The sequence below is a fragment of the Mastomys coucha genome, unplaced genomic scaffold (assembly GCF_008632895.1).
Source record: "Mastomys coucha isolate ucsf_1 unplaced genomic scaffold, UCSF_Mcou_1 pScaffold23, whole genome shotgun sequence".
NCBI lineage: Eukaryota > Metazoa > Chordata > Mammalia > Rodentia > Muridae > Mastomys > Mastomys coucha.
Window position 1 is genome coordinate 106,293,341 of NW_022196906.1, and position 24,269 is coordinate 106,317,609.

Here is a 24,269-nt window from a genome sequence, read left to right on the forward strand (position 1 = left end):
AAAGAATTCTGGGATAGAGCAAGGCAAAGGAGATTCACCAGGAATATGTGACAAGTCAGGCACATGGTACCTGAGCACAGATAACAAGCCACGTAGCAGAATGTAGATTTAGAATACATGGGTTATTTTAAGTTATAATCTAGTCAGAGAAGAGCCTAGCTATATAGCCAAGGTCTTTGAAAATATATTTTGAGTCTGAGACTTATTTCTGGGAGCATGGGGCTCGGAGGAAGAGCTAAACTCCTACAATGTGTCTCAGTGAAGCTCACTGCACTGTGTGATTAAAGCACACGAATACAAAAACGAAGCGAGCTCTAAGCAGATAGTTCTAGAATGAGCAGGCTGTTTAAATTGGAGTCTCAAACCCACACAATATGATCTGTGTGCCTCTGCCTCTCAGATGACTTTTGCCTGGCTGTGTCTCCATGAGTCCTGCTGGAGTCTTCCTGGGTCAGTCAAAGGTGATTTTCTTGCTTGTGCTTCCATAGTCAGTCAGATCTATGCATGTCCACAGGTCCAGTTCCTCCCTGTGAACTGCATTTCCCATTCTTTCTCCTTGTATGTGGAGCACTGCTAAAGGAGATAATGAGGTTATGTTTTTGAGTTCCAGGTGTATTTCATCCCTTACCTGTCCTTCATCATCTTGGGAGACTTGTCAGGTCATCATGTACATGAAGTGTGGGTGTAGCTCAGCCTAATAGTGTATGCATGTAAATCCTAGTACTCAAAGGCTGAGGCAGGAGGACCAGTAGTTAGCTTCAGGCTAGCCTGGACTACATGGAAAGACCTTGTTAAAAAAAAAAAAAGGCTTGCCTCAAAAAGGAAGGAAGAAAAGGCAGACCCTGTTGTGACATTTTGTCTAATTGTAATTTATTTATATAGACATACTTTTACTGTATTATTTTTGAAAAGCCTTTCAAAGTGCAGGTGGCATATGGTGCTGCCTAAAGTCAACTTAAGACTGTTGCTGATCCAGGTTGGCATAGCAGCTAATTCCACTCCCTAGAATAATTTCCTCTGCAATACCAAATACATATCTACTCACAGAATATCAGGGTCCCTACATGCCATGAATCTCTGTTAGGATCTCCAGTTACACACTATGACTTCATGGCCATATAACTCAAGAATGATGGAATATCCAGGCATGTGTACATGTATGTATATAATCTGTAATCCCAGTCCTATGGAAAGGAAGACAGAACCATCACAGGTTCAAAGACAGACTTATATATGTTTGTGGACAACCTGGGTTGCCTGAAATGCTATCTCAAACAACAACCAAAGCTATACCAGAAGTAGGAAAGTTCAGGGTCATACAAATTGTACTAAACACTATTGGCTTAGATTTTCAAAAGCTGACTTGTAATATGAGTTCTTAAATGCTTTAACCTCCCTTCTAGCCAACCACCCACCAGAGGTAGTAGAAAAGAAGGATAATTAGGATACTGGGGAAATGGACCTGTTTAGAAATGGCTCTTTAGAGCAATCCCATATGAGTTGTCAGAAAATCAGTAGTGCAATGCACAAGTCAATAGTGACAACTTGATCCACTCACACTTGATCACTTCATGGATATACCAGCAGCCCAGGTCAGGAGTGTCAGGAGAGACACAACAGTTATACTATCTAGCAGGAAGAGATTAGGACCAGCAGGGTTGCCAGGAGAAGTCCTTCACTGTGCCTCTCTCAAGGAAGATCAGTCAAGACTCAAGACCAAGAGGCATTGTACAGCTAGCTATGTCAGCAAGCCCCCTCTGTCACTGTCCATTGGGTCTTATTTATACTTCCTCCAAACATCACATGTCCTCTACGGGTCTTGCCTCACTCAGCATTTGAGTCTGTGTTAGCAACATTCCACTTTAGTCTGTCTCAGCTGACACCACTCTGCCAATCAGCCTGAGTCCTTTGAAGTGGCAAGAAGCCGTCAGCATATCACTACAAGTTTTTTGGTGTTTTTCTCTCTGTGGAGTCAAGACAAATGGAGCTCAACTACACAATATAAGGCAGATCAATGCATGTGTGTCATTAGCATAAAATCACTTATCTCATGTCCTTTCATGTGCTTGCTTTAGCAAAACATCCTTTCACCTGTTCTGCTTCAGCAAAATGTTCCTTCATGTGTTTGCTCCAGCAAAACACCATCCAACACAACTGACTCTCCAAAGAACCCTTCAGTTTCCACTTCAAAACACAATTGCTCTGGCTTTTGTAAGTCAGGTGGGTCTGAACATGCAGATGGCTTCATTCAGAGTGCCACGATCAGATTTAACCAAGGCTTATGTTATGTCTCAAAGGGGCATTGTGACCACCCAACTGGAAAATTAGAGACAAGCAAACATTCACTGGTGACCTTTTGCTCTCTGAACAAACCTTGATGCACAGACAAGTGTAGTGATCTGTTACCTGTTGAACCCATGTGAATTTGCTCTTAATACCCAGCAGACTCCTGGGTGTTTGGTTTTGTGTGTATGTGTGTATGTGTGTGTGTGTTTTGTTGTTGTTGTTCTGTTACTTTTGCCATCAATGCAGTCATTTCCTTTATGAGGACTGTATTATGTTCATGAGTTCCAGTAATCTCAGAGTTACAAAAAAACGAAAAAACTGAATAAACATCATTCTTTACAATTCACATAATCTCAGGACACTAAGATCTGACCCAAGGCTTACACAAATTTCTTGAAGGTGACTTGAGTCACTTAAGGACAGCCATCCTAAGCAGACACTGTCACTTCAGGGGAGAGACTGGAAGATCTTTATTATGACCCTAGCAGGAGTAATAGAGTCAGGGAGGGAAGCTGTGGAAGGCAGCAGTAACCTAACACTTCTAGTCTTTGGTTGCTTGGTACCTTGGTATCCAATAATCTCGAACCTTCTTTTTTTTTTATTTTTTTGAGACAGGGTTTCTCTGTGTAGCCCTGGCTGTCCTGGAACTCACTCTGTAGACCAGGCTGGCCTTGAACTCAGAAATCCACCTACCTCTGCCTCCCAAGTGCTGGGATTAAAGGCATGCACCACCACTGCCTGGCCAATCTCGAACCTTTTTTGACCTCATTTGCTCAGAATCCAAAGAGTAGAAGACTTGAATTTCAAAAGCCACTGACTTTGTTTTGTTTCTTCTGGTAAAGTCTATGATATTCAACTGAAAACCTCCATCTCTTAGAGACACAATCTCACAGAAGCTTTCTGGTTCTTCTTACTCTTACAGTCTTTTTGCCCTTTCCCCCAACTGATCCCTGAGCCTTAGGTACAGGAATTTGAGAAGTTTTATTTATGTTTTTAGGAAAAACTATATACATAAAAAACAAAGAAATTTGAATTTGAGAGAGAACAGGAGGATGTATAGGAGGAGCTGGAGGGAAGAAAGGAAGAGACTAAATGGTGTAGTTTCAAAATATTATAAAATAGAGTAAAACATTATCTTTAAACAAATACTTCCCAGTGTTGTTATACTCTTACTTTTTCTACCTTCAGGCATATCACACATTGTAAAAAATGCTCGGAAAACTATAATTTTTTAAAGCAATATATTTTTTGAATGTTTTGCTTTCTATTTTTAAGTGTGTGTATGTGTGTGTATGTGTGTGTGTGTATGTATGTGTGTATGTGTGTGTATGTTTGTGTGTGTGTATGTGTGTGTATATGTGTGTGTATGTTTGTGTGTATGTGTGTGTATGTGTGTGTGTATGTTTGTGTGCATGTATGTGTGTGTGTATATGTTTGTGTGTGTGTATGTGTGTGTATGTGTGTATATGTTTGTGTGTGTGTATGTGTGTATATGTGTGTATGTATGTGTGTGTGTATGTGTGTGTGTTTGTGTGTGTGTATGTGTGTGTATGTTTGTGTGTGTATGTGTGTGTATGTGTGTGTGTGTGTGTGCACGCGTGTACTCATTTGGAGGCTAGAGGATGACCTCTGATGTCATCCTCAGCAGCACCATTACCTCATTCTTTGAGACTGAGCCTCCTTAGACTGCCTGACTAGCAATCTATGGGGATCCTCCTATCTCACCCTTCCTAGCAGTGAGATTACAAGTTCAGGCTGCCATGCCTAGCATTTTGATGTGGATTCTGGGCATGGAACTTATGTTCTTAGGCTTGCAAGGCAGGTGCTTTATTGACTGAGCCATCCTACCCCGCCCCCAGCACTCTCAAGAATTTTCCATATCTTCCAACTGAAGAGATGCCTACTAGGTGCTCAAAAAAGACAATGATTAAAAAGCCATGAAAACCAAAAATGCATATTTATATAAAATTGATAGGTAAAATTCCCTAATTTTCTACTCTGTTGAATAAAGTGGCTAAAATTACATGTGCACATGCAGGCATGAAGAAGAACAGTTTTCTATATTGTAATTAGCAAAGACACTTTCAATCAATTACCTAAGTGTAGTTCCTAGACTAGACATATGTGTATGTCCGAGATGAGAACTTGTTTATGAGAATAGACAAATTCTGCAGCCCAATCTTAGGTGGACTATATCAGGTGTTCTGGAACTATCACTCAGTATTCTGTGTTTACAGGACGTGTGGGTAAATTTTATACTTGCTAACATTTGCTGTAGTACATGATTCAGACATCCAAACAGTCTGAGCCCTTGTGTGTTAGGTACCTTAAATTAAAAGGTTGTGCTTATAGAATTGGAGCAGGCTGGTATCTTAGAGTCCTTGCAAATTTTCACAAGAAATATCTCATAGAGATAGTCTTAAGGTAAATGCTACATGGGGAGCTGTGAACAAATGTCTAATCACCACAGATAGAAAAATCAATGACAGAGCAAAATAATATAACCACCTAAATCCAAGTTGGTAAACCAGTGAGTTTATTAGGTACTGCCAGGAACACGGCCCACTCAAAGGAAGCTGAATCATTGAAAATCCCATCCCAGTCTAAAGGATGACTCATGGAAGTTGCATGCCTAGAAGTATCCATGTGATCTGCAGGCACTTGGATAGCCAGAGAGTCACCTCTGGGCAGTCCTGATAAATTGAGAATTTTTTCTCTAGTAATTGGTTACTGGTTTAATAACCTTGGAAAGGGGACTTGTGAATTATTTTGGTTTCAGGGTCTTTCTAAGACTTGTGAGTTGTTTTCTTCTTGAGTCTCATGAGGCACTCTTCTTCCTTCTAGAAAGGAATATTTTATTCTGGAGGAAATTGCTTCACAACAGCTTGATAGATGCCTCAGTTTTTAAAGTGTTTGCCACACAAGCAAGAAGGTCTGAGTTTAGAACTGAGGACCCATATAAAGCTAAACATGGTAGTACACATCTATAATTTTTATAGTACTATGTTGAGATGATGGATTAATACAGGAGAATCATGAGGGAGATACTCTGGCATTTGCAGTGTGGAAAACAAAGAGATGCTGACTCTAACATGGTAGAAGATGAGGACAAATATACAAGGCTACTTTCTGATCTTTACATGCATGCTGTGTGAGAGAATGCCTCACCATTAAACGGAGAAAGGATTTAAAGAAGAGGAATTTGAGGAGGTGTATTAAAAGTGAAATATCCAGAAATAAAGAAAACATGGAGAGACGTTGGCATGGTGAATGGAGTAGTATCAATTCTTCTTTCCATGGAAATTCTGGTCTAGATCCTTTTGTCAAGTCCATAGCCAGCCATTTATATCAAACCATATCCTATGACTTCAGTTCTTGCCGTTGTGCTGTCAGAGTGGGTGTGAGCTCTAGCCTGTGTTCTGCTCAAAGATACATCCTTCACTCAGTATGTTCTACATGGAAAATCCAAGCATCCTTTTACACAGGAGACATGGTACACAAGTCTAGTAGATTGTTCTGGAGCATAATTGCAGTTGTATTGTCACTTGCATGTGTTGCTCTTCTCCTCGATGTAACAGGCTAGGTAACAAAAGTATCTTAAGGATGGATGCTATTATTTTGGCTCTTAGTTTGAGCAGAGACTGTCCGTCACAGTGGGAAAAGCATGGCTGTGAGAGAATACGGAGGCTTGCCGTCAGAAGCAGAGAAAGATGAGTGTTGGTATTCAGCTTCCTTTGCCCTTTTTCAGTCTGTGAGCTGTGACCCAAGAATGAGTCACCCACATGTAAAGTGGGTCTTTGCTCTTCAGTTAAATATCTCTGGAAACACTCTCATGGACCTACCCAGAACTGTGTCTCCTAGGCGGTTCTAAATCAAGTTACATTGACCATGATAATTAATTCTCACACTAACAAACTCATTGCTGGATTGAGAAATGTTCCAGTTTTTTCTTTGCTATTTAGGGGTAGAATTTGTGTTAAAATTAACCATATTCTGTGGGAGCTCTGTGTCTTTTTCAGTCCTTTTGGTCTCTCATATGCTTCTAGGGCCATTTTATACCCTGGCCTGTCTTGACTATTGAGATCTTACTTAAGCTGATTCTTTGTGTACCCAAGGTACCTGTCCCACTGCTACTCCTTATACCCTAAGTTAATTTACCTGAAAGTTTGAAAACAACTTTTTGGTGGGTATTTTATTGAGAGAAGCATGATGTAGAGTCAGCACTCAGTACCAACTTGTTTGCTATAATTTTCTACACCTTTATCTTTCGTGCTTGTTAGAAAAAACAAGTGTTTTTTGGTAACTGTTTGAGAGGAGAGTGAACAATACTAGGCCATTGTCCTCTACACCTTATCTGATTATGAGACCATGTTCCAGCCAGACCTTGGAAGCTTCTAGAAGAAGTACAAATACAGATCTTTCCATGTGTGCCCCTACCACCGATTCCCTTAAAACTAATGTTCACATCAGGAGTTTCACTAAGTATTAAAACCAAGTAATTAAACCAGGAGGAGAGTTATCTTTAATATCCTAGGGGTAGTTAACTTTAAAAAGAGAGTTCTAATTAACAAAGTAAAAGAGAAAAGAGCAGCAAGAAAATGTGACTTTGAGCCATGCATGGTGGCACAAATCTGTAATCCCACATGGGAGGTAGGAACAGGAGGATCAAGAGTTTAAGGCTATGCTCTACTACATAGGAAGTTCAGTGTCAGCCTGAGTGAATGAGATTCTATCTCAAAATTCCAAAACAGGGATGGTGGGGCAGACAGGCATTAAAATGTTTGCTGTATAAACTTGACAACCTTATTTGTACCCCCAGAACCCATGTAAGGGAAAGAAGCCACACAACAGTGTTATCCCCTGCCCTATATACACTTATACACACAACATATACAATAATAATAATATTAATAATAGTAATAATAATAATAATAAAGAATCATTAAAACTATTAAAAACTGGTGACAATAGTGACTTGGGCCTAGGTAGATAGTACTTTTAGTTGATAGTTCTTTTTTTTATGTAGCACATGCTGAGAAGGATGTTGAGCAAGGGGAAGACTCCTCCATTGCTGGTGGGAGTGCAAACTTGTACTACCTCTTTGGAAATCAATCTGGCTTTTTCTCAGAAAATTGGCAATAGTTCTACCTCAAGACCCAGCTATACTACTCCTGGGCATATACCTAAAAGATGCTCCAACATCTCACAAAGGCACTTGCTCAACTATGTTCATAGCAGCTTTATTTATAATAGGCAGAACCTGGAAACAATCTAGATGACCCTCAACGGAAGACTGGATAAAGAAAATTCCATCTACATAATGGAATGTTATTCAGCTATGAAAAACAAAGACATCATGAATTTTGCCGGCAAATGGATGGAATTTGAAAATCTCATCCTGAGTGAGTTAACCCAGTCCCAAAAACGACATATATTCTATGTACTCACCTATAAGTGGATATTAGCCATAAAATACAGGTACCATGTTATACTCTACAGAACCAACAAGCTAAACAAGCAAGAAGGAAGTCCCAAGCAAAGAAGCTCGAATATCATTTAGAAGGGGGAGTAAAATAGTCATAAGAGGTAGATGGAGGGAGGGGACTGGGATGGATGAGGGATGGGGAGGGGAATAGGGAATGGGGAATTAGGGACCAGGTGTGGGGAAGTACATGAGGGATGGCTAGATGACCATGAAGATGAATGGAAATTTGCAGCTGATGGGGTTGGGAAGCATCTCCAGGATGGGACAAAGACCTGGGATAAGGGAAATGCCCAAGAATCAATGGGGTGACCTTAGCTGTGACTCACCACATTTGGGATATTTAACCTGAAGGGGTCAACTCTTGTAACTAGACAGAGGCTCCAGTGGAGTGATAGACACACCAAACCACCTACAAAACTTTCAATGCAAAATTTATCCTGTCTAAAAGTAATGCATGTATGGGAAAGGGTGCAGAGACATTATTTGGAATGGCCAACCAATAACCAGCCCAACTTGAGACCAATCCCACGGGAAAGCATCAGTCCCTAACACTACTAATGATATGTTGTTATGCTTGCGGACAGGAGAATGTTGTCCTGAGAGGCTCCATCCAGCACCTGACTTAGATAGATACAATGGATGGGTCTTAGGGACTCTTATGGAAGATTAGTCTTTTTTTTAATAGTATGTTTCCCATGAGTACTTTTGCTCTACTCAGTAAACACAAATTGAAAACTAGTGTTTGTCCATGTGAGTGGTTGTTTTATTTATTTATTAATTTCCTAAAATAGTCTTAGGGAGGTAAGTGGTTTTCAAGTATATCATGGCCTTAAATATAAAGTAATATCCAGACTGTGTTTGTAACACTCTACATCTAGTTTCCTTCAAAGTATGATAATTCCATATGCTAATTACTTATAAAATATTTCTTTCAGAATATAGTGCTTGCTTTCTCTCTCTCTCTCTCTCTCTCTCTCTCTCACACACACACACACACATACACACACACACACATAGACATAGACACACACACACACATACACACTCAAACATGCACACATATACATAGATGCATTTTACACAGGTTCATTACTAATGCATATAAGAACTGTAATAAAATCATCATTCCAAATACATCAGACATTAAGTGGAATTGCCAATACTCTCTTCCTTTTAAATTTTATTTTGGTAGAGTGGAGAAATAAAATAACAGACGAATGCCTAAAGATGATCAAGAGAACTCAACTCCTCATTCAAGTCCCAAACTAGACTGTTAAAAAACCACAGAGAGCGTGCTTCTGTGTATTTAGTCAAAGGCTTTCATTATGTGCCTCTCTTTTTGGAGCCTTCTCTAAGCCTGAGAGTCACACGTTATCAAGATACTCTTTCTCTGAAAATAACAAACTGGAAGTGCGTGGCATTCCCCTTGCAGAATCTATTATTTTCATGCCAATGACCCCAAGCGGCTGTAGCACACCTCACCCCTGCTCTGGCAGACCTGGGCAGTCTTCGGGACTGAGAGAGAGGTGGTCAGGAGATGAGAAGGAGCAAATTCTGAGGACCTTTGCCCAATGGCTGTGCTGCCTTTATGTGAAAAGCTTCTTGCCTTAGCTCTGATGAGGCTTAGGAGAAAGGATGGAGTCTGTACATCCCTTTAAACCTCTCACAGGTAGGCATGCTTGCCCACTTACAGAGCTGGTGGAGGACAGCCCCTCAGCTCACACGTCATGTCCGGTACCAGCTGAGATTTCAGAAGTTTCATCCATATGGTGTTGGGGTTTGTTAGTTGTATATTTGTTAGGGTCACAGACTTGGCTCTGGCAGCTCCAACAAGTGAGTCTTTGGCACCCATACTTGATAGGCCACTTAATGAGACAAACGTTCATGAGAAACAGAGCCAGGACCTTTATCCTTTAGCATCGCATACAATTTCTTCCTTGCCTGTGATATATGTGTGTCATGACTCTTAATGGATGTGCCTCTTTACTGATGCACCTGACTTCAGAGAATGGGAAGCTATTGTCCGGTATCAGCTCAAGGTCTCACTCCCTCCGATGTCAGTCAGGGGTACTCCCCTACACATCCCCAATGCTATGGGTTTCCTGCCGAAGCCACAGCTTCAAAGGCAGGGTGATGATGCGTTTGTTGCATTATAGTTTTGTTGTGTTTCATTCCTAGAAGTCTCTGCTATAGTTTGTGTCCTTCCAAAGTGCATAGGCTGAATTCTTAAGCAGCACATTCATACATACTTGGCATTCAGAGCTGGGCCCCTAGATCTAGATACTGTCATAAGAATGGATCATCATTATGAGACTAGTAAAACAAACAAAAAAATAGACAAATAGACAAAACATATCTTGAGTTGACCCTGCCCCATTCTTGCCTTGTGGTATCTCCATCTTGTGATGGCACAGCACAAAGGCCCTAGCCAGGTGCCAGCACCTGGATATTAGACCTCTATGCCTCAAAAGCTCAGAGAAAATTAAATTTCTTGAGAGATTACCCAGTCTGTGAAAATCTGTTGGAATAACACAAAACCAGATGAAGGCAGCTGTCCACGTGTGAAGAGATCAGTCTGACAGAGGACCGGGGGAGTGGACACTACCACAGATGCCTGTACCACTGGCACAGCTGTCTCTTAAATGCATCCCAACTGTAAGAGATCTACCATCTCACAGCCGCCATCATTTAGAACCCCATGACCCCTGCCTGAGGGTCTCAGATTTCCCTTTAGAACAGGTGTGTGCAAAGCTGGCGGAGAGCATGGCGTCTCAATGTCACAGCTGCAGCTGCTAGTGTATAAATAAACCGGAGGCTACTGGAGGCATTGTGTTTTCTCGGACCCACGAAGGGAAAATGTCCATAACGTTTAGCTTTTTTGCAAAAGTCTGCAAATGGCTGCAAAGGACGTTAGCAACTTAAATTAATACACTTAAAAAAGAATAATTTGGGAGACTATGAGAGGAGGGATTAACTAATTATACAACATGTTACTATAGATTAAATCATAACAATCATTTTATTTAGCCTTTCTTGACTGCCCCAGGCCCGTTAACTTTGAAAGATGTTTAACACCCAGAAATAACAACCACTAAAAGGTAGGCTCAATTTAAAGCAGAGGCAATCCGAAAATTTTCTAGTGTAACAATCAAAATACTTATTTGCATTCAATGAGTTGGCAGCAGAATATATGGCACCCGAAGCAAACTGCCCTGTGTGTGCTTTTCTGTGGTTTTGCTTTTTTCTTTTCTCAGTGTCAGCCTAGAGTGACAGGCCATTTAGAAACAGATAATTCAGTAGGTGATTTTATCACTACCGAATCCCAAGAATGGACTCACACAAACTTAGAGGAAGTAGGCCAGTCTTCCCCATGTAATCAATAGATGCATCCAAAATAGCATATTCAAGGCTGCTGTAAGTACTCCAGAGCAAGCTTCTCTACAGTCAACCCCTGCCCCCCTAAACTAGGAACGCAGTCTGAAATAATGATAAAAATCACAGTCTTTAAGCATAAATCAGCAAGATAGTTGTTATTGTTATTATTATGCACTGCTTTAAATTGTGTGAACTTAGTGGGTATTTTTGCACAGCTGCCATTATAATGAATTGATTGGTGTACACCAGCTATGCATCAGTCAATTGAAAAAGTCAATTGCAGTATCACGACTTACAAGAAGTCTCCAGATGGTTACAACATTGTTTTATGTTTATTTGTTTGTCTGTTTGATCTACTATCATCTTATGTGACCACAATTGTATGAAATCTGGTAACCATCTAGACATCATTTTGTAGAACCGTGTATGGGTGTGTGTGTGAGTGCATATACATCTGTGGCTGTGTGTGTGTGTGTGTGTGTGTGTGTGTGTGTGTGTGTTGGGGAGGTTAAGATGACATTTCTTAGACAGAACAAAAATGAACAAATGTCTTCCTGCTCATTCACAAAAGAAATGATACCATTCAAATCTCTCTTAGTGAGCCACTGAGTTTATTTGGAGCAATAATGACTACTCTTGGTCACCAACTTGACACATCTGGAAAGAGGGAACCTTAAGTGAGGAATCACCTCCATCAGATTGGCGTGAAGGCATGCCTATAGGAGCATTTTCTGAATAGTGAGTGAATTGATGTAAGAGACAAAGCCCACTGTGGGCAGCACCATCCCTAGGTAGACGGACCTAGACTCTTTAAGAAAAGTAACTTAATGAGTCTCAAAACTAAGGACAAAGCAGTGCTATTCCAAATTCTCTGTTTCGGCTCCTGCCTCTAGATTCCTGGCTCAAGTCCCTGCCCTGGCTTCCCTCATGAAGAACTGTACCCTGTAAACTGAAATAAACCCTTTTCTCCCTAAGTTACTTTTGTTCGTGGTGTATATCCCACCACACAAAGCAAATTAGAAGAGATTGCTTACAAGGGCATAGGTGACTGGAAAGCAGCTCAGTGAAGCTCATCCTGGCATAGGTGATGGACTGATAAGCTCAGCCAATCAGAATCTCTCCTTTCCACAGCAGTTGCCATTGCTAATACAACCTTGGGAAGGGAGCTGGTGAGTCTGTTATGTTGCAGAAGCTTCCTGAGCCTTGTCGGTGTTGCTCCTGAGCTTCCCCGAGTCTAATGAGCTACAGGTGGCAATGCTTAGGTTAAGAGGAAATGGCTACAGAGCCATGTGTCACCTCCCACTCCCCTACTGCTGAAATTGTGGGATTCATTTAGGTCCCAGGGCTGTAACTATCCAGGAAATTAGCCCTGACTCTCAAGAGTTTGAGCCTATGGAACATAGAGTAGTGTTGCACCCTGCCTCCATGCAAACTTTGACAATAGAAGGAGGGAATTTTAAAGAGCTCCCTCAGTACTTTTCCTTTCAGTGTATGCTTAACAGCACATAGCCTTTCACCAAAGAGCACAGGTGGGACAATGAAGTCTTAATTAGATCTTGAATTTATGCAACTAGCTACTGTTACACTTGTAAATTCTACAATGTATCATTTCAAAGAAACTCTTAAGCCTATCCAGGCGCTTTGCTTTGGTCAATCCTTGAGGATTGTACAATTGGCAGAGCATCTCACAATCATACTTAAAACATGACACGAGTTAGAACTGTGTCTGATTTAAGGTTCCAAGCAGTATTTCTCAGATGCAGATCTCATCATTACTGGTAGGAAACATTGTTTCTGAATAGGCAAAGTCTTATCCTACCTTAGGATGGCTCCTCTGTATCAGGAATTGAAACACAGATCCAGAATGCACCAGAAAACACAACTAGAATTTTCTTCATAGATGAGAACTCAGAAGGTAGGTGGATAGTATTAAACAGTGGTTCTCAACCTTCTTAATGCTAACACACTTTAATATAGTTCCTCATGTTGTGGTGACCCCCAGACACAAATTATTTTCATTGCCACTTCAGGATTTTAATTTTGTTACTGTTTTGGATTGCAGTGTAAATACTTTTGGAGATAGAGGTTTACCAAATGAGTCATAACTGTGGTAACCCACAGGTTGAGAAGCACTGGTAGAGAAGTCGACAGTGCTACCTTTGAGTGCCTGGAGAGATGGCTGAGCAGAGAAGAGGGCATACTGCTCCTACAGGGGACCAGAGTTTCGTTCCCAGCACCTACGTCAAGTGGCTCACAATTTCCTCCAAGTCCAGCTCTGGAGGAGCCAATGATCTGGGAACCCTCATATGTGTGCACATACCCACAAACCAGAAGTTACATGTACCCATAATTAAGAATGATAATAAAAATAAATATTAAAAAGAATGCAGTTGGCACATTTTCATTCATCTGCCTTGATAAAATAATGATCGGTTAAAGAATGGAAATGGCCCACCTGTCTCGACCCACTGCACATGTGGGTTTTCATCCACTTTGCCTCCATAGCACCTCCTATGGCAAATGCAACCCTTCCATTGTCCTATTTTTCATATAATTCACCCAAAGGGAAGCAATAGCCTATGGAGCAAGATGGAGGTGGTCAGATAGGTGCTTCATCCTGAAAGTACTAGCTCCTACAATTAAAGACGGTCTGGGGAGAGAGAGGCAGGACACAAGGAAGTTTCATAATAATAGAGAAATGACTGGTAGAAATGGATAATGATACCGGGCAATCAGAGACGCGTGAAGTAAGGCATTTCCCCAGATATATCAATTCTGGTTAGCTAGTGGCATAGGGATGGGATGGAGTTGGGAAAAGTACTGAATGGTAGCCTAAGCCACCTTTGTTTATACCAGTAGAAGTAGATACAGAATACAATATTTTTTACTATGGGCGAGGAAGGTGGAGTTTACTAAAAATCTGTATTTGTTGCTCTTGCAGAGGATCCAGGTTCACTTTGAGAACCCATGGTTCATAGCCATCCATAATTGAAGTTACAGGGAGTCCAGTACCATCTTCTGAACTTGATGGGAACCAAGCATGCATGGACAAGGTACACATCCATATAGGCAAAACACTCCCACATGAAATTAATAAATCCAACTTAAAAATAAAAAAAATAATTTCCTTATATTTAAGCATGTCTACCCAGCCATTCATAAAATTTGATTAAATAAAACTTTATCTACTCTGATGGCTAATTTGATGTATCAAATTTAGTGGATCTCAGAACATCAAGTCAGTGAGTTGTCAAGGTTTATCCTAGGAACTTCTGGCAGATGGTTTCTGTTTGAGATTAGCATTGACTCTGTGAACATGAGTAGAACAGGCTCATATTCAGAATGTGGGTGTGGCTCATCCAATCAGTTAATGATCTGTTGAATCCTCTCTATATCAGAAGGACTTCTCCAGCTGTCTGCAGGCTTCATCTGTAACATCAACTCTTTCCGGATCTCCTAGAGCACACACTCACTCTGCTTAATAGAATTTAGTAGCTTTTATAATCAGAGAAACCCATTTCATAGTGTATGCGTGTGTGCGTGTGTGTGTGTGTGTGGGGGGGGGTGTGTGATGGTACATATATGCCATGCCATGTGGATTCACAGGAGTTGTGAATGTCTGAGAACAACCTCAGGTTGTCCTCAGTCATTACCACCTACCTAGCATAAGAGAAGTTCTCTATTGTTCATGCCTACGTATAAACTCACAGGTCTGGTCTGTGAGCCTCTGGGTATTTTTCTCTGCCCCCATCTCACTGTAGAAACTCTGGGGTAATAGATGTGGGTGACTACATCCATCATTTTGTGGGTACCAGGGATATAGACTCAGGCCCTCATACTTCTGTGGCAAACCCTTTGCCTATGGAGCCACCTCTATAACTTGTTGACCAAATTTTCATAGTAAATATCTTCCTTTCCTTCTTCTTATCTTCTACTACCCCATCTATGCTTATATACATATATATATATATACACACACTATATGCATAAATACATACTATATACACACATATCTACATATACATGTGTACTCTTCTAGTCTGATTTCTGTTGCTGTGATAAACATCATTGCCAAGAGCTACTTGGTGAGGGAAGGGTTTATTTGGCCTACAGGTCTCAGTCTATCAGGAAGAGAAGTGAGGACAGGAACCGGGAAGCAGGAACTGAAGCAGAGAGCAAGAGAACATGTTGTTAACTGGCTTACTCTGTCTGACTTATGTTCAGATAGGTTTCTTATACAGCCTGGGTCCACATGTCCAGGAGTGGCATCACCCAGAGTAGGCTGAGCCAAACTCCATGAATTAGCACTCAAGAGAATGCCTACAGACATGCCATAGGCCAATGGATAGACGTCTTTGACTGCAGCTCCTTCTTCCCAGATGACTCTAGTTTGCATCAAGTTTATAGTTGAAAACAACCACTTATGTACATAGACACTATGGTGTGGTTCCTTTGAAGAACACAGAATAATATCAATATTAATAGAGAGACATATTGTTGCTATAATCAAATCATAAAGAATATTTAAGTTTAGAAAACTCTAGTGATTTGACATAAACTAATATTTGAGTTCAGAAAATCCCAGCAATTTGACATACACTACAAAGAATGGGAGTTAAAACTCTTCATGATCAGGTGCTACATTGTATATTCATGTAAATAGCAAGGAGCCTCAAAGGGAATGCACTTAATATAATAGTGGTCATTTGTGGCTGTCGGAACTATTGGGAAATGTTATATTTACTTTTCAATTCTCCAGATTTCCAAAGTCCATGTAATGAGTATAGGTTACTTCTTAATCTGAGAGAAAAGCTGTTATTTAACAAATGTAAGCAGCTTAAAAAAGCAAGCACTGTGGTTAGAGTTTTGCTGCTTGCGAGGAAAATAGAGAGGAATTTAGTTCCCGAGAGAACAAAACAAAGCGTTTGTCAAGGAACTGCAGTTCTCATTTTTAAACAGGTATGCTCTCCCCGCAGATGCTTATTTATGGGAAAAACTGCTGCCTCCGAGTCTCTTGGTTGGAAAGAAGAGATACAATTTTCTTCAAAAGTTGGCATGGAAAGCAGCACACTTTGGCTGCGTGTGTGGCGATCCAATACTTTTGCTTTGAGAAAAGTTGAGTACTTTTTACAGAGATCCAATTGAAAAAAAAAAAAAAAACAACATTCATCACTCAGTTCCAGCTCTTGCTGATGTGATAGACTGAGGAACATACACACATGCTTACATACATGCATACGAGCACACACCGATGCAAACACACACACATGCACACAAACACACACACATTCACAATTAAGAGAACTAACCTCCCATTTCCTGTTGTATGGTATTTGCTATTTTTATTATGAAATAAGAGAACACATTTATATAGCTTGCTGTTGGCCAGAAGAGCTATCTCTCTCTAAGTCTATTTTCTCCACTTTTGTTTTATTATCAAGTAATCATAATTTACCACATGCCCAATTTAAAGTGTGTGGAGAGGAGTATGCACCCATTACCTAAGCACCCAATATACATTTTGTGCCTTTTCCTTTCCATTCATTCTTATCCATGGTGGTGATCTCCTGTTCCTGCTCCCCTGGATTCTCAGAGGAGAATTAAAAGTTTTAGTGTTTGCTTTCAGAAGACCGGCACATGCTCCTGGATTGTTGAGCCTTTTGTGTGGTTCTTCGTAATGTGAAGTCATGAGCTAATGAACAAATTCTTCTTTCTCCCTGTCCTGCTTATTTTTGCTCGTTGAAAATCTTGTTCCTAGGATATGTTAGTCGACTAAAGTTAAGCTATAAGCTCTAAATTTAGGTTTGCAGTGAAAACCTTGCTAGAGTTTCTTGAGCATCCAGAAACTAGGCGGTAAAAAGAATCTTTGAAAGGTATTTTGAGATGGAAATGTAGTCTAGCATATGGAACCACCCCCTTTTTCTCTTTCATTTTTAGCATGTTTTATGTTTTTCAGTTGATTTTAATTCCGGGTTGGGAGTTCAATTTCTTTTTCTATTTTTCTATTCCCCCCCCCTTCCCCTCTGTCTACACAATATATTCTCTCTCCTTTTCTCCACTGTAATATGCATTCAGGTTGGAGGAAGCAAAGCCCTGCGCCTGATGGCATCAACTTGTAATCTTAGCAGTGGGGAGGCTAGAGCAAGGGACCGCTGCTATGATGACAGCTTGGGCCATATAACAAGATCCTGATTCAAAAACAAGACAAAAAGATAAGGTAAGAAAGAGAGAGAGAAAGAAGAAGGAAGGAAGGAAGGAAGGAAGGATGGATGGAAGAAAGAAAGAAAGAAAGAAAGAAAGAAACAAAGAAAGAAAGAAAGGAAGGAAGGAAGGAAGGAAGGAAGAAAAGAAGAAGGAAGGAAGGAAGGAAGGAAGAAGAAAGTAATGAAACATGAGAAACAAGGAAGGAGGAATATGAAAGAGACATAATAAAGGAGAAAAAGAGGAAGCAGGAAGAAGAGGGACAACATCAGATCTTCATCCAGAACTGCCTTGTTGTTGTCTCATCCTCGTGGATAAGCAGAATAAATGCTCCGTATCTACAGGGTGCCATTGTCTGTGAGCCACTTAAGTCAGCAAGAATTTACATACTAGCAGGCAGGTTAAAGTGAGAGGTTAGGAATTTGACCTCCTGGCTTTAGCATAACATTACAAAGAATTACCTCTTAGGTATTGGCCAAGTTTTCTACCTTTTCTGCACCTCATCTCTTTTGTACCTAAACTAGCAGTAAGATCAGCCTGATTTATATAGGGCAAATACAAGTTCGAAATAGGCAAATACATGCTACTAAGTCAAATGGAATTACTATCTCCATGTAATTGTGGTGGTCACTCAAGGAGTCTTAGGCACTCTCGTTATTACCACCAAGAAAGAAACAAGCTGTTCTTGCAGGGCATCCAGAGGGCTTGCAGGTGTCTTGCATTGGATGGAACTTATCCAGTGGGCTGAAGAGTGACTGCCTAAATGCCCTGTCTACATTATCTCCTGAAGCTGCAAATGGTCTCCTATGTGGAAAAAAAATCTATACCGAGATAATGAATCCAGGAGTGCGAAATGAAGAAATTATTGCAGACTCAGTTGCCCCTACATGGAACGATGAGCAAGCTTGTAAGTAAGCATGAGGCAGAGGGAGACTTAACAGTCAAGTTGGTGCTGGGCTGCAGATGGGGCATGGTTTCACAAACTCCCCATGCCAAGAATCCCCATCAGTAGAAGACAAAAGTAAAGAGGAAGAACTGAATTCCCCCTAAGGATTCCATATGTGCTCAGTGTCCCTGATACCCGGATTCAGGGAAACTGATGCTGACCTTGGGCTATTTGCTTCCTCAACAGGAGGTGGGAAGGCAATACATTCCTGTCGTTTTAAGGTACTGTGTTTGGGGTAATTTGTTACAGCCACACTTCCACAAAAGTGGTTCAAGATACAACTATAGTCTGGGGACAGAGCTGATCAAGTCTCAGCTTCAGAGTTTGGAACCTTTGAAACCCATCCACCTCATTTCATCCTCAGTTCCAGGGATTGGACCATCTGGTACTTGACATGGAAGACAGGCTGTTAGCCTGAAAATGTGCCATCGCTCTAGATGCTCGCAGGTATCTGGACTGGATCTATCTCCTTCAGTTGCTAGGAGAAGATTCCTGTAGGCTGGGAATGTTGAACAGCATATAGGCCTCAATCATCCATTGACCAATCAAAGACAAAATCAGCAGTCAGATCCTCACACAGCCTGGCACTTTGTGTTCACCAACTAATTTCTACCAACTCATCCCATAGCCATTTCCAGTCACAAGCAAAGCCTTCCTAAAGACTCACCTATCTAGTTATCTACCAGTTTAGAGCAGCTCCAGCAGTGTGGTGGCTTCTATTTATCATCAACTTGAAAGGACCTAGAACAACCTAGAATTGAGCCTCTGGCTATGTCTATGAGGAATTACCAGGATTAGGTTTTCATCTCAGGGGTTCTCCTATGTTAATTAAGATAGGAAGCCCACTGTCGGCTGGATGGCATCACAGCATCAGCTGGAATCCAGGGCTAAGAAAAAAAATATATTCTGCTCTGACCAGCTGCAGTGTTCATCTTCCTTTACTTCCTGATTGCGGATGCGATGTGACCAGCTAGCTGCCTCAAGCTCCTACGGACATGACATCAGATCACACTGGACTGTATCTCCTTCAACTGTGGGCTAGAATGAATGTTCACTCCTTAATGTCCTCCCTCCACTCTTCTGGTGCTTTATGCCAACAGAGTTACTAACACAAGCTTCATTGCTCCAGTTCCTTAACTCTTGGACCACCCAGCAACCTAACAGCAGGTGTCAGGTGTTTAAGCCACAGGCCAGGGCTGATGGGTTAACCAGTGCCCACTGATGTCTTTTCTGTTCTTTTACATAAGAAAATATTGATTGCTAGTCTCCCAGTCATTAAAGAGATATGAAAATCTGTTTTCTTTCTTTAATCTGGTTCTCCATTACCTGCCTCTACCACCCAAGTGCTGGGATTACAGGTGCGTATTTATTAACACACTCAGCATGGATGGCTATTTTGACAATTTACAGACATAGACCCTTGGTCATGGAAGCAATCCTAGGTAGCCATTCCTCTTGCCTATATTACACGCAAGTGGCACATACACACATAGGCAGAAAAATCCCATTATTATGCTGAAGGCTCCTGGATATATAATGTCAAACACTAAACTGTTTCAGCTTGGAAACCTTCTTACCTAACTCTATGGGGAGAAAGCAGAAGAGAAGTCAGGGGAAAGAAGAGGGAGAGGAGTCAAGAAAACATATGGAGAAATGTGAAGGGTAAAGAGACTATTGAATGGAGAAGGGAAAAGGAAAGAAATATTCAAAGAAAAAAGAAAAAGTAAATTAAATACAAAATCTATACTACCATCAATTGTCAGGAGTTACCAATGTCTACTAACCAGCAGCTGACACAAGCTCTTGGATGGTTAGTTGTCTAATTAAACTAATCATTGAATTCATCAGAAATAACCATATTCATTTTTCATTGGCCTGAATTACTGAGACTGTATGTCTCTGCTGATCAACTATGTAGCTTTCAGGAAGCCTCCATTTGGCAACTCTCATGTTCCCTGCAGGTGCTGCAGACTCAGGCTGTAAGAGATCCAGCAGCACAGTTGATACTCCAGTAGGATGATGTGAGCTCCTTAGCTATGCAGAGCAGCCTCAGTTGGGTATTTGATAACAGGTTCAAACTTGGACCAGGGAATACCCTATAGTGTTGACTCAACATTGGTACTGAGGTAGGGCTATAGGGTGGACAATGGGGTACCAAAGGCCTCAGATAGAGACTTCAGGGAGACCAAGCTGTCCCGATATATCTAGACCTACTATTTTCAGGGCTGCTTATCCAAAGAGTTAAAATAAAGGCTCATATAGATTTCAAAAGTAGTGAGGTCGTTTGAGTCTATGTGAAGCCAAACATCAAGAGTGACAGCTAGCCACTTGGTAAAAGTGCATTCAAGGGCTCACATTTATTATTATGGATAATAAATTCCATTTATGGGGTTCAAGGGAAAGGCCTTTGTTTGCTAAGGGGTATTGAGTGGTCCTATCTTGATTGACAGGCTAAGATTATGTCAGCCTTTGCTCACTGCACATGTCTCTTCCCATGATACAGCTTTAACAGGCCTTAACTATAGCACAGCCTGTGTGGGTTCTAAGTTGCCAGCAGGTTTCTGATTCATTGATGGATGTGTGTCTGTGTGTGTGTGTGTGTGTGTGTGTGTGTGTGTGTGTGCATGTGTATTTGTGCACACATACATGAGCACATGCGCAGACAGACACACATGCTGCCTGTATGTAGGTACAGTGCTTGCAGTCCTAAATGGTCAAGTGCATTCTTAGAAGTTGTGAGTGGAAGTTTCTGAAGGAAAGCCACACCTTCCCCTGAACCTTCCACGATGCTGAGATGCTGACTGATTAACTTCAAGATTGTGACGAGGTTAGGATGTGGCAGGTCTAGTGCCTACGTACAATCTACTTGGGGGTATCGTTAGCTCCTTTATTAGCTATTTCCATGTCTAGGTCTTTTCTAACATCATTGTAACTGTCAGGTGAGATCTCGAAACGTTTTCCTTTAGCAGCCTAGTAGCTTCCATCAGCACCAAAGCTAAGAGTTTATCATACAGCATGGAGACTGTAACAGAAGTCTCCTCTTCCGCTGAAATCTCGTTTATACATTGCTTTCACCGACGTATTTGAAAAGTGTCTTGATTTAGGGCCTTCTTTGTTCTGTTTCTATGAAGAATTCATAGGATTGCATCACTGGATCATGGGCTTGAGGTAACTTAGACATGTGTCCCGAGGCCATGCTCGCTCATACTTGGCTCTAGAAGAATCCATCCCTCCTGTCTCCCTGAAATGAGTGCTGTTCCCTTTATTGACAAGCAAGCATGTACAGCCCAAGCCAGGCATAGCATCAAGTTCCTAAGCAGAACCCTGTGCTTGCCTTCCTCACCTCCAACCAAGGCCAAGCTTAACACAATGCTCATGAGAAAGACTATGTTCCACAAACATCTAAGAAGGAGATGAGGAAGATAGATCAATGTTGTTGAGAGCACTTGATCCTCTTCCAAGGGAGCAGAGTTTAATCCCCAGCACCAGCACGTGGGCTCACAATTGTCTGCTGCTCCAGTTTCAGGAAGATCCCACACCCTTTTTTAACCACCAAGGGAACTGTGCAGGGAGATGGTGCACAGACAGGCAGGCATGCAGATAACACGTACCTACTCCTCAAAAGATGTTTTTAAGTGTTCAAGAAAGCTAATGATCCTGTATTTTTAATTTTCATTTTTAAATATGTGTGCATGTGTGTGTTGTGTATGCACACATGTGCATAGGGGTGTATATGCACATACCTAGGAAGAGGCTAGAGAGAGCTGATGTCTTCCTCCACAACTCTCCATGATATTCCCTTGAGGCAGTATCTTTCACTGAACCTGGAGTTAGTTAGTCTGGCAGTCCTCCACTCCTGATAGTGCTGTGGATACAGACACAAAGGTAGCAATGCTTGGCTTTTTACTTACCTTCTGAAGGTTTGAATGTAGTTCTTCATATGTGCATAGTGAGCACTAATTGCCACGGAGCCATCACCTCATGGCGTGGTGTGATGAAAGGGTCTCCTACAGCCAAAGCTGACTGAATTCTCCATCTTCCTGCTCCACCCCCATGTGTTCTGATTGGTTGCAGGTCTTGGGTTATTGGAGACAAGGTCTTCCTCTATAGTCCCGGCAGGCATGAACTCACCATGAGCTCCAAGCTGGCCTCAAACTTAAGGCAAGCCCTCTGCATTGGCCTCCGGAGTGCTAGAATGACAGGCATAAGCCACCACACCTAGCTTTTCACGCTCCACTTTTTTCCTAAGTTTAAAGATTCTGCCCGACCCACCCCTCTTCCTTCACACCCTCACCTACAGTGGACCACAGGATGCTTCCCATCTTCACTATCTCTGGTCCCCCCCCAACCCCCCAGAGAACATCCTACCTGAAAGAAAGGTGTGCTCGGTGACGCGATCTGAATTAAGTCATGGCTACCACACTGTTTTCTTTGAGCTGCTGTTTTCCTTGTCTGTTCCAGTTGCTGAGTACAATTGCTACAGCTCAATTATTAAAGAGACCCTAAAAATAGCTGAGTGCAAGGCTGTCGACAAAGAAAAACGATTCCAGCACAGCAAGAGACACAACCTGGGCAGCAAGCTCGCACTGTTATTAGATCCTTAATTCTCCTCACTCCTTTCCTTTTGTGATTTTCCCTTTATTTCTTTCAGCAATAATAAAGCAATCGGCAGCTTAAAAAGCTCCCCCCTTCTCCTTACCCACAGGAATTTGCATAAGCTGATGGGTGCTTTGCCACAGTGAGGACTCCTTATTTAAAAAAAAGGAAAGAAAGAAAGAAAAGGAAAGGAAAAAGCAGTCTTGCCTGGTGTGTGGCTGTAGAAGAATTTACATAGGACTCTTCTTGAGTCTAGCACAGATCAGTCAGTCCCCTGGCTTCTGAAATATTTCCCTCCAGACAATTGAAATCAGCTTCCATTCTGAAGTTTGCTAAGGGTGGAAAATCTCTAAATGTAAGAAAAGAGGAAAAGTGACATCAGATTTACAGCAGTGTTGCCTCATGATCCCTCTTTCCCACTTCCAATGTGCTGCAAGACACTGCTTAGCACAAAGAGCCTCAAAAGGGGACTCTCCCAATGGAAAGGGGTGTGTGTGAGTGAATGCATGCACAAATGTGTGTTGAGGTATGCGTATGTGTATGTGTATTTAAACATGATAACTGCTCTGTTCTTTTTGTCATAGAAAAGAGAGCAGCATAACAGGGTTGGCCTGGGATGGCTATAAAATCCTATGTGCATCTGCTTATTAATTTGAGAGTAAAGGGTGTGATCTTGAATGCAAAGAATGTTATAAGCTGTTGTATTCACAGCATATAGTTAAACAGGAGAAGAAAGGAAAGATGGAGGAAAATTTACCAAAAATGATGACAACAACACCCTGGATACTCCTGAGAAGAGACACTGCCAAGTACAGAGACAATGAAAAGGATTTCCTGCAGGAACATTCGGAAAACTTCAAGTCCAGGTGTCCAGGAAGAAAGACACACTTACACATACTCACACTCATACACAGCTCACACACACATACACACACACACACACACACACACACACACACACACACATTCACTTGCACCCACACATATTTACTAACACAGGCACACACACACACATTCACTCACACACACGAACATTTTAATTCACACATATTAACATACTTACAGGTACATATACATACTCATACATGTATGCAATCATACTCACACAGGCACACACATATAGGAACACACCTATAGTCATTGATACACATGTATAAGCACAACTATGACACACACTCTCACTTACACATAAAGTAATACACACTCTCACACATGCACTCATGCACTCATTCTTTCAAATGCACACACTTAAATACATACATAAACTCAGACATGTCTTAAAAATGATCATTGTTCTTCTGTGTACAATGACAAACTGGATCATGAGCAGAATTTTAGGCAGTACTAATGACTAGGAAAAAGGAAAGGTTCTGAGAGAAG

The 24,269-nt window shown here is 41.3% G+C and overlaps 1 long non-coding RNA gene across 2 annotated transcripts; it reads right to left on the bottom strand.

Moving 5' to 3' along the window:
* Positions 1-449: 449 nt before the first annotated feature.
* On the bottom strand, positions 450-22,991 carry LOC116072903. 2 transcript variants are annotated; one of them, XR_004111589.1, is made up of 3 exons: positions 22,662-22,991; positions 22,037-22,158; positions 450-573 (listed from the first exon to the last, which is right to left on the bottom strand). It is a non-coding gene; the product is annotated as an uncharacterized LOC116072903 (long non-coding RNA). The 2 variants fall into 2 exon arrangements; XR_004111588.1 differs by having other exon boundaries at positions 456-570.
* Between the last annotated feature and the right edge of the window lie 1,278 nt (positions 22,992-24,269).